Genomic DNA, 12,390 nt, shown 5'->3' on the forward strand with positions numbered 1-12,390 from the left:
AAGAGACAAAGACATGCTTTACTTCTGTGAGGCCTTAGCCTTAAACCTTTGTCTTGTGGAATGTGGGGTCTAATGGGGGTCACATATATAAGAAGTTACTTGTCAAAAGCTGCAGCAGAAGAATGTGAAAAGTATTTGGAAGCCTAACAGAAGGAGCAATTTAGTTGTGTCTGGTAGGTGGGGAGGTCTTCACAGAGGAACTGACGTATGAGCTCAGACTTAAAGACAAGAGGTTTTATTTAAGCCTTGACTGTTCAATAGAAACTCACTTAACAAAAATAACTTATAATATCAACCAACATTTGCTGAGTATTTACTATGTGCCAGGAACTAAGCTCTTTACATACTGTAGCCACTTAATGTATAAATAGGGTCTATTTTTATTCCTGTTTTGCTGGCGAGGATTAAAGAGATTGATTACTCTGCTAATGAGAGACCCAAAAGGGAGTTACACCCAGATCTGATCGATACTGAAGCCGAGGAAGAGGGAATAGTATCAGCAAAGGGCCAGGGAAGGTGAAAGTTCACGAGGTACCCTGTAAGGGGGAGCAGACTGGGCAGAGGTGGAGTTGGGGGGAGAACAGAGGAGTACGGCAGGGGTGGGGATCAGGAGAGCAATGGAACACGAGCTGAGAAAACCAGGTTGTATCCAGATTCCAGTCCTCAGCTGTGAGGGAGCTCCCGTTATCTACTGCTGTACAACCAGCCACCCCAAACTTAGCGGCATAAAACAGCCATTTTATTGTTCACGGAGTTGGCGGGTCAGGAATTTGAAGAGGATTCAACAGATGGCCTGTCTCTGCCGTAACGTCTAGGGCCTCAGCTAGAAATACTCAAAGGCTGGGGGTGATCCATCTGGGAACTGGAAACATGTGAAGGCTCCTCTACTCGCATGTCTGGTGGCTGATGTTAGCGGTCGGCTGGGACCTCAGCCAAGGCTGTTGGCCTCAGCGGTGGGGCTGCTGGAACACCTTCACGCCACCTCCCCGTGTGGCAGCACTGGCTTCTTCACAACATGGTGGCTGAACTCTAAGCGCAGGTGTCCCCAGAGAGCAAGGCAGTAGGACGTGGCATTTTACTCCACTGACTGAGGAGGTCACCAAAGTGACTTTCAGGGTCAAGGAGAGGGGACACAGTCTCCACCACTCAATGGAGGAAGTGGCAAAGCATTTGTTCCGAAGTGTAGAACTACCACAGAGTCAGTGAATCAGCTCCTTAAATAAGGAGATCTTCAATTTTGTGGAAAGTAAGTCTACCGGCACTGAGATGATGTCTATTGCTATGTAACTTCCTCATGTAAAACGTATGGAATAGAACTATCTGCTCTTCCTAAGTCTCTCCGGAAACTTTCCTTTTCCCATTTCCTCTCCGCCTTCTGTAGTCTGCCTTATTTCCCTCATGTATGATTTTACATGAGAAGAGCCAACTTTAGAGGAGTCATATGGCAGTACCTCGAGGATTTTTAGTGAAAAATAGCTATAAAATTCTAACAAATATATAATGAAATAAACTCCAGGAGAATTGTATATTGGAGAGGATTATCTTCCCAGTGCCTCAATAGTTCGCTGGATCTTTTAGATTAACATTATGCATAATATTTTTAATTGCACCGTGTTATTTCAAAATTGGTACATTTTTTAAAAATTACACTATCATTGATATACAATCTTATGCTCAGGTTTCACATGAGCAGCACTGTGGTTACTACATACCCCCCATTATCAAGTCCCCACCACATACCCCATTACAGTCCCTGTCCATCAGAATAGTAAATGCTATAGAGTCACTGCTTGTCTTCTCTGTGCTATACAGCCTTTCCCATGCCCCCCTATATTATGTGTGCCAATCATAATACCCCTCAATCCTTGTCTCCCTCCCTCCCATCCTCCCCAGTCCCTTTCCCTTTCATAACTGCTAGTCCATTCTTGGGTTTTGTGAGTCTGCTGCTGTTTTGTTCCTTCAGTTTTTGCTTTGTTGTTATACTCCACAGATGAGTGAAATCATTTAGTACTTGTCTTTCTCTGCCTGGCTTATTTCACTGAGTGTAATACCCTCCAGCTCTATCCATGTTTTTGCAAATGGTAGGATTTGTTTTCTTCTTATGGCTGAATAATATTCCATTGTGTATATGTACCACATCTTCTTTATCCATTCATCTACTGATGGACACTTCGGTTGCTTCCATGTCCTGGCTGTTGTAAATAGTGCTGCTGTAAACACAGGGGTGTGTATGTCTTTTTAAATCTGAGATCTTGTTTTCTTTGGGTAAATTCCTAAGAGTGGAATTCCCGGGTCAAATGGTATTTCTATTTTTAGTTTTTTGACGAACCTCCATACTGCTTTCTACAATGGTTGAACTAATTTACATTCCCACCAGGAGTATAGGAGGGTTTCCCTTTCTCCACATCCTCACCAGCATTTATTGTTCCTTGTCTTTTGGTTGTTGAAAATTGGTAGTTTTTTAAAGTAACATATTTGGAGTTCAGTAGAACCTCCTGAGGTGGGTGAACAGCTGAACCTTCCAAGACAGACAGATACCTCTGAGCAATATTTAATCTTAATGGCAACTCAGGTTCATGTATGACAGTTTCTGGCTTGGAAGCTATGCCTGTTGTCACACAACTTTGCTGAGCTAAATGTAGTGGAGAACAACAGGGTAGATAAGCAGCTGCATTACTGTGGGGCAGCATTTAAGCATGCCTACAAATACTTGATTTCACGCTTTTATATATCATTGTGCCTAAAGATGGTTCTTTAAAGTGTAACTCAATAATATAATTCACCAGTTCAATTATTTTCCAATATTACTCATTAAGTCATTCATTCCACAAATTTTGTGGACTAACTTCCATGGCCAAATCTTGAGCTAGTCACTGAATGTTATCAGCTAACTTTAAATCTCAAAGTATGTTATTTTTAGAGAGATCCCATTTTAATGATTAACCCTTACTTAAGAAAAATACCTTGACTTTGTAGGAAATTTATCTTTATGAGCTAAATGAGTGAGTATGTGAAAAGCTAAGAACAATACCTGGCTCTCTCAAGAGGTCAATCCATATTTAGCTATAATTATTATTAAAGCCAAAATGCTTATTAAAATTTCTCAAGTTCCCATATCCATTCCCACTATATTTCTTTAAATAGGTCAGAGATTAGTAAAAATATAAAAAATGAAGGAAAGGTAGAAATGAATTGGCAATTTCCATTTCCAGAATTAACTATACAATATCAACTAAGTCTCCCTTTGAAGACAACTGGAAAAATTGGAAAAAAAGTTTTTTTAATATGTTCATAGGCATCGGAAAACTTATAAGGCAAATTCATAGAAATCATACAGCCTAGCAAGACTAAACCTTGAAGAAATAGAAAATCTGCATAGGCCTCTAACTAGTAAGGAGATTGAACAGTATCAAAAGCCTCCCAAATAAGAAAAGTCTAGCAAAATTGTCTTTAAAACAAGAAGCATTATTGGAGATAAGTGGAATATTTCATAATGAGAGAAAGCTCAACTTACCACAAAAAGAATACACTTTTATATTGATAGGTATCTTATAGTATCAAAATACATAAATCAAAAATTTTCAGAATTATAAGGAAAAACAAGTTCATCCATAGCCATAGTCAAAAAATTTAACATACCTCCCTAAATAACTAGTAAACAAGTAATCAATCTGCTTGTAACAGTTGTTACAAAATCAATTTCTAACAAAAAGACAATAAAAATATAGGAAATTTCACAACACAGTTATCTAATAGCTTATATAAAGCAGTGAACTCAACAACTACAGTATACACAATCATGTACTCACAAAATTGTATCTCACATTCACCATAAGCTTAGCCATAAAGTAAAGCTAAATAATTACCAAAGGATTGAAATCCTTTGGAATGTTTCTCTGACTGCAGTTTAATTAAGCTAGAAATTGACTTGAGCATACCTTAAATATCTCCATACATTTAAGAATTAAGAAATCTACTTCTAAATAACCCAGTGGTCAAAAAAGAAATCATAAGTGTCATGGACTGTATGTTTGTGTTCCCCTCAAATTCGTATGTTGAAATCCTAACCCCCAGTGGAATGGTATGAGGGGATGGGGCCTTTGGGAAATTTGGGAGGTAATTAAGTTAAATGAAGTCATGAGTGTAGAGACCACATGATAGGAATAGTGTTCTTATAAGAAGAGAAAGCATCTAGAGCTTGTTGTTTCTGCCATGTGAGGATACAGAAAGAAGGAAACTATCTATAAGCCAGGAAGTGGGCTCTCCCTAGACACCAGATCTGCCAGGACCTCTATCGTGGACTTCCTGGCCTCTGGAATTGTGAGAAGTAAATGTTGTTCAGGTCACTTGGCTTATGGTATTGTTGTTAAAGCTGCTTGAATTAACTAAGGAAAAAACTGAACTTTGAGTTAAATAAAAATGCAACTTATCTGAATTTGTGCAATGCAGTAAAAGCCGTGCTTTGAGGGAAATTTATAGCATTGAATGCCTATATTAGAAAGGAAGTAAGATTAAGATCGGTAATCTAAGTTTTTACCCGAGGAAACTGGAAAAAGAAAAGCAAATTAAATCCAAACTAAGCAAAAAAAAATAGAACAGAAATGAATTCAATTGAAAACAGAGTCAATAGAGAATATCAATAAATCAATCTCTGTTTTAAAGAGCAATAAAATCAATAAATCCTTAGCCAGGCTAACTAAATAAAAAGAAAAAACAGATTACACTAATTAGAAGTGCAAGGAGGGAATATTACTACAGACCATATAGGCAAGAAAAAGATAAAAAAAGGAATACAATAAACAACTCTATGCACATAAATTTGATAGCCTAGGTAAAATGGACAAATTTCAGTAGAAGACACAATTTTTCAAAAGTCAGGAATAAGTAGACAATCTGAATAGGCCTATATGTATAAAGAAATTGAACCAATAACCTTTCAAAACAGGAAGTTTCAGGCAAGATGGGCTCACTTTTGAATTCTGCCAAACATTTAAGAAGGAAATTATATCCAATTTTCTACAGTCTCTTCCAGAAGATAGAACCAGGAGTACTTCCTAACAGTATGAGGCCAGGATTACCCTAACAGCAAAGCCAAACAAAGACATTACAAGAAATTACAGACCAATATCTCTCATGAATATAGATGCAAAAATCCTTAACAAAATAATATAAATGAATCCAACAATGTATAAAAAGAATTAAACACCATGACCAAGTGAGGCGTATTTCAGTTATGCAAGTCTGGTTAAACATTAAACAATCAATTAAGGTAATTCATCATATCAATAAGCTAAAAAAATTAGGAAATATTGAAAACCTGAGTGATAATGAAAAAACTCCAACACACAATTAAAGTTGTACTTACAGGCCAATATGTAGTTCCAAATGCATATTTTGGAAAAAAAAGTTAGAAAAAGAAATAGTAAATTATACCCAATAAAAGAAGGAAGGAAGGACATAATAAGGATGCAAGTAGAAAATAATGAAGTGGGGGAAAATGTAACAGAGAGATTCAGCAAAACTCATAATTGATTCTTTCAGAAGACTAACAAAATTGGTGAGACTAACCAAGGAAAAAGACATGCTGTAAGCAACCAGTATCTAAAATAAAAATGAGATGTCACTGCAGATCCTGCAGTGCTGACAAAGATGATAGGATATTATGAATAACTTTGTAGTAATATATTTGAAAATTCATATGGAGTGAGTTAATTCCTAGAAAAATACAATTTATTTAAACTGACACAAGAAGAAATAGGAAATTTTGCATAGTGTTATAATAATGAAATTAATTGAGTCTATAATTTAAAACTTTACATATAGACAATCTAGATCAAAATGGCATCATTGGAGAACTCTAACAATCATCTAAGGAATTAATAATGCGAACTTTACACAGAATTTTCAGAGAGTAGAAGAACACTTTTCAATTAATTGTAAGAGACCAATAAGAAAAAGACTAACTCAATAGAGAAAAAGGGCACAGACTTCTCATGAAAAAGAGTATCAATTGGCTAATAAAGATATGAAAAGATACTCAACTTCCTTATCATTAAGGATGCAAACTAAGCTAAAATAAGATACTACTACAGAACCATCAGAATGGCTGAAATTAAGAAGACTCCCAGTACCAAGCATTGATGAAGATGTGGAACAACGTGACCTCAGACATTGTTGTCAAGAATGTGAATTAGCACATCCGCTTCGGAAAACTGCTTGGTAATCTTATCTAAAGCTGCACTGTCCAGTATAGTATTTAATAGCTATATATTCGGTTAGTGAAAAATTTGAATGTAGCTACTAGAAAACGTTCAAGTACATGTGTGTCTTGACTTGCACTATATTTCCACTGGACAGTGCTGATCTGAAGCTATGGTGCATCAGTTTTATTCCTTGGTATAGTCCCAACAGACATGTATGTATGTGCACAAAAATTAAGCACAGGAACATTCAAAGCAGCGTTACGTACAATAGCTAAAAACTGGAAACAATCCAAATGTCCTTCAACAGTGAAATGGGCAAATTAAGGGGTAAGGTGATTGTAATATGAAATACTATTTAGCAACAAAAATGAATAAACTACAGCTATATGCTTCAACATGAATGACTCTCACAGTGTCAAGAGAAAGAAGTCATCTCAGCTGATCCCATTTATACAAAGTTTAAAAACAGGGGAACATAAGCTGCAATATTACAAGTCAGAAGAGTAGTTTGATGAGAATGGTGCGTGTCGTGACTGCAGGGAGGGTTTGGGAAACTGGCAATGTTCTGTGACTCAGTGGAGTGGTGGGTACATGGGTTTTTGCTTTGTGCTAACTCATTGGACTGTACATTTATGTATATTATATAAATGTGCAGTTTTCTGTATGTATGTTACGTTTCACAATAAAAAAAATCTAAAAGGGGTTAGTGAGGCTTTTAGCAGTTTTTTTCAAATTATTTTAATACGTGTAAAGCCTTTTTGAAAATTAAACTTGAAAATTGAAATTGATCCATTTATGTCAAGTGCAGAAAAGCAAATTGAGAGTAGCTTTTTAGAGACCATATTCTTCCCAGGAAGGAAATCAGGATGCTTTCTAAATACTTCGATGGATGGCTCTCCAGTTTAAAGTAAAAATATCTCTGCCCTTTGCTTGGTCAGTCAGCTTGGCATGACAGTCCATTTCCCGACAGATACATCAATAATGGGGATAAAAATAAAATCTAGAATCTCACAATTGCAGAATTTAAAGTGACCACAAAGCCTAAAACTTTTTTGAGTTGTGATTTCCTTATGAACCTGATGAAATCTATGGCATTTCCTTCTGAAAATACATATATTTTCATTTACATAAAGTTTGTATTTGAAAATACATATATTTTCATTTATATAAAACTTATATTTGAAAATACATATATGAATAACCTACAGACATAATATTTTACTCATAATTTCAGTTGGTTCACCTTGGTAGTTCATGCAATCCAGGTTATTTGGTAGATAAAGCCCTAAGGCAGAAAGAGGTCAGCAGCACGGCCAGTCAGTGGAAAAACCAGGACCAGTATGGCAGACCTGAATTTCCAAGCCAGATATTCTTCCTCCAAATGAAGCAGCTGACTTCCTCTTCCCCTGTGTCCCCATCTGGGCGATGGTGTTGTTCGTAATGAATTCTCATTTAATACTGTGCTATCCTTTTTCGAAATGGGGAGAAGCCGTCAGCTAAGGTGACTTCCCTTTTGAGAACGATGCGCCTTTGATTTTGCTATGTCACTGTTATTTGAGTATGGGACCATGCCCTATCCCCCTTTGTTTTCCTCAAACCGCATAACTAAGTACAAGGAATACATCCATTATAAAATAAACATTTGTTGAATTAAAAGCACATGCAAATATATGACTGAGATTTCATGTTAGAACTGTATCCCATCATTACAGAGTTTATTATAACCTCAGATCCTGATGTCAGATATAACCTCAGACCTGACTATGAATTCAACCTCTGCCATAGCTGAACATGGCTCGACGTGTTGCTGGGTGTAGTACTTAACCTGAGTGTCACTTGGCAAATGTGATGATCCCAAATGTACTTCATAAAAATCACTGTGAAGAGTCAAAGAAATAATCTGTGTGAAGAAGCTCAGGCAGTCTGGCACAGAGATCGTAGCCAGCTACGATTGTTGTTACAGCATACTCGGCCCTAAATTAAAGCCTCACTTGGCACAACGCACAGATTTAGGATCTTAGAATTAGACAGGTCAGCTCGTCTAACTGATCCAAGAATTACTCATACATTGTTCTAATATATTCATTCAGAGGAACACAAACTTCAAATCTTAGACTCAGACTCGTCAGCCAGTCTAACTGATCCAGGAATCATTCATACATTGTTCTCTGCATTCTGCCTTTACTTAACCTATCCTGGTGGCAGGCAGCTCATTAGAGCTGATTGAAGCAGCTCCAATTCTTCCAAAGTTCTTTCTTACTATTAGGCTGAACCATATGAAATTGCTTTTTGTAGGTCAAAACAATTGAATTAGCAATCATTTCTAGTAAAACGACCAGAACTTTGCCTATTATTTCCTCCCGTTTTATTTCAGTATCTACACTCCTCCTATATAAGAATCCTTTAGAGACAATGAAGAATCAATCATGAAGGAAACAAACCTAGCTTCTATCTTCACTGAGTCTTACATGCTTATCAAAGAAACAAGAAGGCTCCTCAAAAGGCTAAAAACAGAAACACCATTGGACCCAGGAATTCCACTTCTAGGAATTTACCTAAAGAAAACAAGATCCCAGATTCAAAAAGACATATGCACCCCTATGTTTATCACAGCACTATTTACAATAGTCAAGATATGGAAGCAACCTAAGTGTCCATCAGTAGATGAATGGATAAAGAAGATGTGGTACATATACACAATGGAATATTATTCAGCCATAAGAAAACAAATCCTACCATTTGCAACAACATGGATGGAGCTAGAGGGTATTATGCTCAGTGAAATAAGCCAGGCGGAGAAAGACAAGTACTAAATGATTTTACTCATTTGTGGAGTATAACAACAAAGCAAAACTGAAGGAATAAAACAGCAGCAGACTCACAGAATGGACTAGTGGTTACCAAAGGGAAGGGGGTGGGGAGGAAGGAAGAAGAGGATTAAGGGGCATCATGATTAGCACACATAATATAGGGGGGTCATGGGGAAGGCAGTGTGGCACAGAGAAGACAAGTAGTGATTCTCTAGCATCTCACTACGCTGATGGACAGTGACTGCGATGGGGTGTGTCGGGGGGATTTGATAATATGGGTGACTGCAGAAACCACAATGCTGCTCATGTGAAACCTTCATAAGATTGTCAATGATACCTTACTAAAAAAAAAGAAACAACAAGAAAATAAACAATTGTGTATAATTTTCAGTTTCGAGGAGGTGGAGGAAGAGTGTTTCAAGCAGAAGGCTTAGGAGAGCGAATTCCCATGGAACCCATCAGACGTGAGGAGCTGACAGTAGAGCAGCCCTGCCCAAAGTGCTTTCTGTGATGATGACAATATTCTGTATCTGCCTAATCCACTGAGGGCTGCTATGCAATATGGCTACTGAGCACTTGAAATGTGGCTAGTGTCATGTGACTCAGGAAATTATATTTTAATGTAACTTAGTTAGTTTAAATTTAAATAGCCCCATGTGGCTAGTGACAACCAGATTGAACGGGGCAGGCATAAAGCAAGAGGAGACAGGAGGCAACAGCAAGAAATGAGATGGAAAAATCAGCAAGACCAGATCATGAAAAGCCTCGAGGAGCATGTTAAGAATTGTAACTTTACACTGATGCAGTCACTGTTCATCAGTATAGTAAGATCCTGGGCAGCTTTGGAAGGATTTTAGGCTCCGCAGAATAACATGAGTTTTAGAATGGTAATTCTGGCTATCTCATGGAGATAGATGGGAGATGAGTAGAGAAATTGATTTTAGTTTTTAGGAGTTTGCTCCGTAAGGGGAGAGATGGGAATAAAAGAAAAAAATGACTCAAGGGTATCTCAAAGAAACAAAGAAGTCTGTGACTAATCACACCCAGCCACATACATACACAAAATATGTATTTATATACATTGTACAAAGTATTTAACAATAATAAACCACATTTCTTGCCTTTTCTCCTAGTTGCTCACAGGACATCTAGCCTCCTAAGCATTTCTGAGGGTCTCCAAGGGCACCTGAGCCCGTGTAAGTCTGTCCCTGAAGTATCCATGCAGTCTCCATCTTGTTCTTCCTCCTATGTGCAGTGCCACTCTGCTCTTCTTATGGTTCTTGCCACTGAGGCTACTTTTGACAGCGGTCATGCCAATGATCCTGATGTTCCTAAAGCCATTAATCCTAAAGTGTCAGAAAGGTGCTCTATTCTTTGCAGAAGGAGGAGGGTAATCCTCCCCTCAGCCATCCAAGCCACACATTTGGCTTACCTTCCCCTTGACCTCAGACTGTTTTCCTTAGCTAGTTAATTTCAGCTCTTTTTCCCCTCTAACTCCTCTAAGCCGTTGCCTATGGGGTAAGACAAAATAAAACAAAACAAGAGAAGTCAGTCCCCAGGAACCGATGCTGGAAAACCACCACTGGGTGCCCCCCCAGAAAAGAATTTTGTCTCCCTCTTTCAAGGAACCAATATATACATATGCATGCATATCACAGCTCCTCACACACTCCCTGACGCACATCACATGAAAGCATGCACATCTTATGCTCCTCTTCAAGTTCTAGCACTTCAGCTAGTATATCCATTCAAGACTAAATTCTCTTCAGAATCAGCCAGCATCATCCCTGCTCCATGTATGTTCCTGCAAAAGGAAGGGGCAAATAAGTACATAAGCAATCACAGCCCGTTAGTGAATGGATGCATGGATTTTACTCGGGTCCCAGACTGACCTGGATTCCAATGTCAGCCTGGTCACTTTTACTAACTGCGTGCCTTGGGTGGATCACTTGATCTGTGAACTTCGGTTCTCGAGTCTATAAAATACCTACTTTTGGAGGGTTGTAAAATTAGAAATAGTGTACATATAGTGCTGGTACCGACAAGGGGCTTTGTGAGTGGGAGCTGGTGTTTCTCCATTGGTGTTGGAGCACTGAGAGCTCAGGATGCCACAGGCCTTGCAAAGAGGACACAGAATAAAAGCCAGAGCGCTACCACATGCTCGTGCAAAAGCATTGTGGGATCTTATCACAGTCCGAGCTCACCTAGTGAGGACAGTTGAAGCCACAGACAGGAAGTGAGTGAACAGGGTCACACAGCAAATTAGTGGCGGAGCCTGGACAAGATTCCAGGTGAGTCTGGAAAGAGTCAACCCAGTGCTCCGTTCCGTAAGGCAGCAGCCTGCCAGGCCGGGGGCGGCCTTGCCCGGCTCGCTCTGATGTGACCGTCTGTACTCCTCCTTCGCGCCTAGGACGTCCCATCAAGACCGGCAAGAGAGCAGACGAAGTGGGTGTCTAGCGGCGACCAGCCCTGCACGGACATCCCCCCGTCGCCATGGCAACCGGAGCTGAGTTCGGGTGGACCCGCTCCTCCGGCGCCCCTCCCGTTCACGCAGCGGACGTGACACGTGCGGCAGGGTCACGTGTTGTTGTTGGGCCGCGAAGGCATTTCCGGGTCAATGCAGGACTCCAGGTGCCGGAGGCCCGAGCGGGTTACGAGGTGAAGCGGACCGGTCGGGGCCCGGCCGGGACGAGGCCGGAGGCCGAGCGGTGGCGAAGGCGGTGGCCGGGAGCGGGGAGGAGAGGCGCAGCCCGCGGAGCCGCCGCAGCAGCTCCCCCGCCGCCAGGGCTGAGGGGTGAGTGTGGCCCGGGACCGCCGTCCTCGCCGGCTTCCGAGGCCCGAGGCGCGGAGGGCCGTCCCTGCCGGGCGCGGTGCGAGGAAACGCGGGAAGAGCTGCCTGGGAGGAGGGGAGGGCCGGGCCACCTACCCGGGCCCGGGGGAGGATGGGGCCCGGCCGGGCCGAGGAGTGGGGTGGAAGGGCGCGGGCTTGAGGGGGAGCCCGGACCGGCCGCGGGGAGCGTGCGGGGATCCTGAGTTCCAGGGGGAATCCGCTTCTGGCTGCGCCCCAGGGCGTGGGGGAGGGGAGGGTGCCCCTGGCTGGCAGGAGGTGCAGAGTGTGCAGCCGCTGGGGAAATAGGAAACTCGTCTGTGCAAAATAAAAGGCGGCTACGACCTGTCCCCAGGGAGGTTCGGTAGGGCCGGGAGCCGGCAGTCCTTCCCAAGCCCCTGCGACGGGAGGCCCGCACCTTCCGGGCGCCGAGAAAGGAATGCGGTAGTTTCATAGGGGCTTTTGGGAGAATCTTTTGCTCCCAAGCTGGGAAACGCCGAGAATGGGGGGTCTGGAGTGAGAGAGGGCCTGGAGGGAGGGTACTTGGTCT

General features: G+C 41.1%; 1 protein-coding gene across 3 annotated transcripts in view; it reads left to right on the top strand.

The window, feature by feature from the left end:
* The first annotated feature begins 11,620 nt into the window (after positions 1-11,620).
* TBCEL (tubulin folding cofactor E like) overlaps positions 11,621-12,390 on the top strand; it is a 66,485-nt gene continuing 65,715 nt past the window's right edge. Inside the window, exon 1 of one of the 3 annotated variants that reach the window (XM_036887622.2) lies at positions 11,621-11,671. The gene's annotated coding sequence lies outside the window, so the exon portion shown is untranslated. Of the gene's footprint in view, positions 11,808-12,390 lie in introns of all 3 variants that reach the window. The other 2 variants (XM_036887621.2, XM_057490549.1) reach the window with 2 other exon arrangements.

The sequence above is a fragment of the Manis pentadactyla genome, chromosome 13, assembly GCF_030020395.1.
Source record: "Manis pentadactyla isolate mManPen7 chromosome 13, mManPen7.hap1, whole genome shotgun sequence".
Classification (NCBI taxonomy): Eukaryota; Metazoa; Chordata; class Mammalia; order Pholidota; family Manidae; genus Manis; species Manis pentadactyla.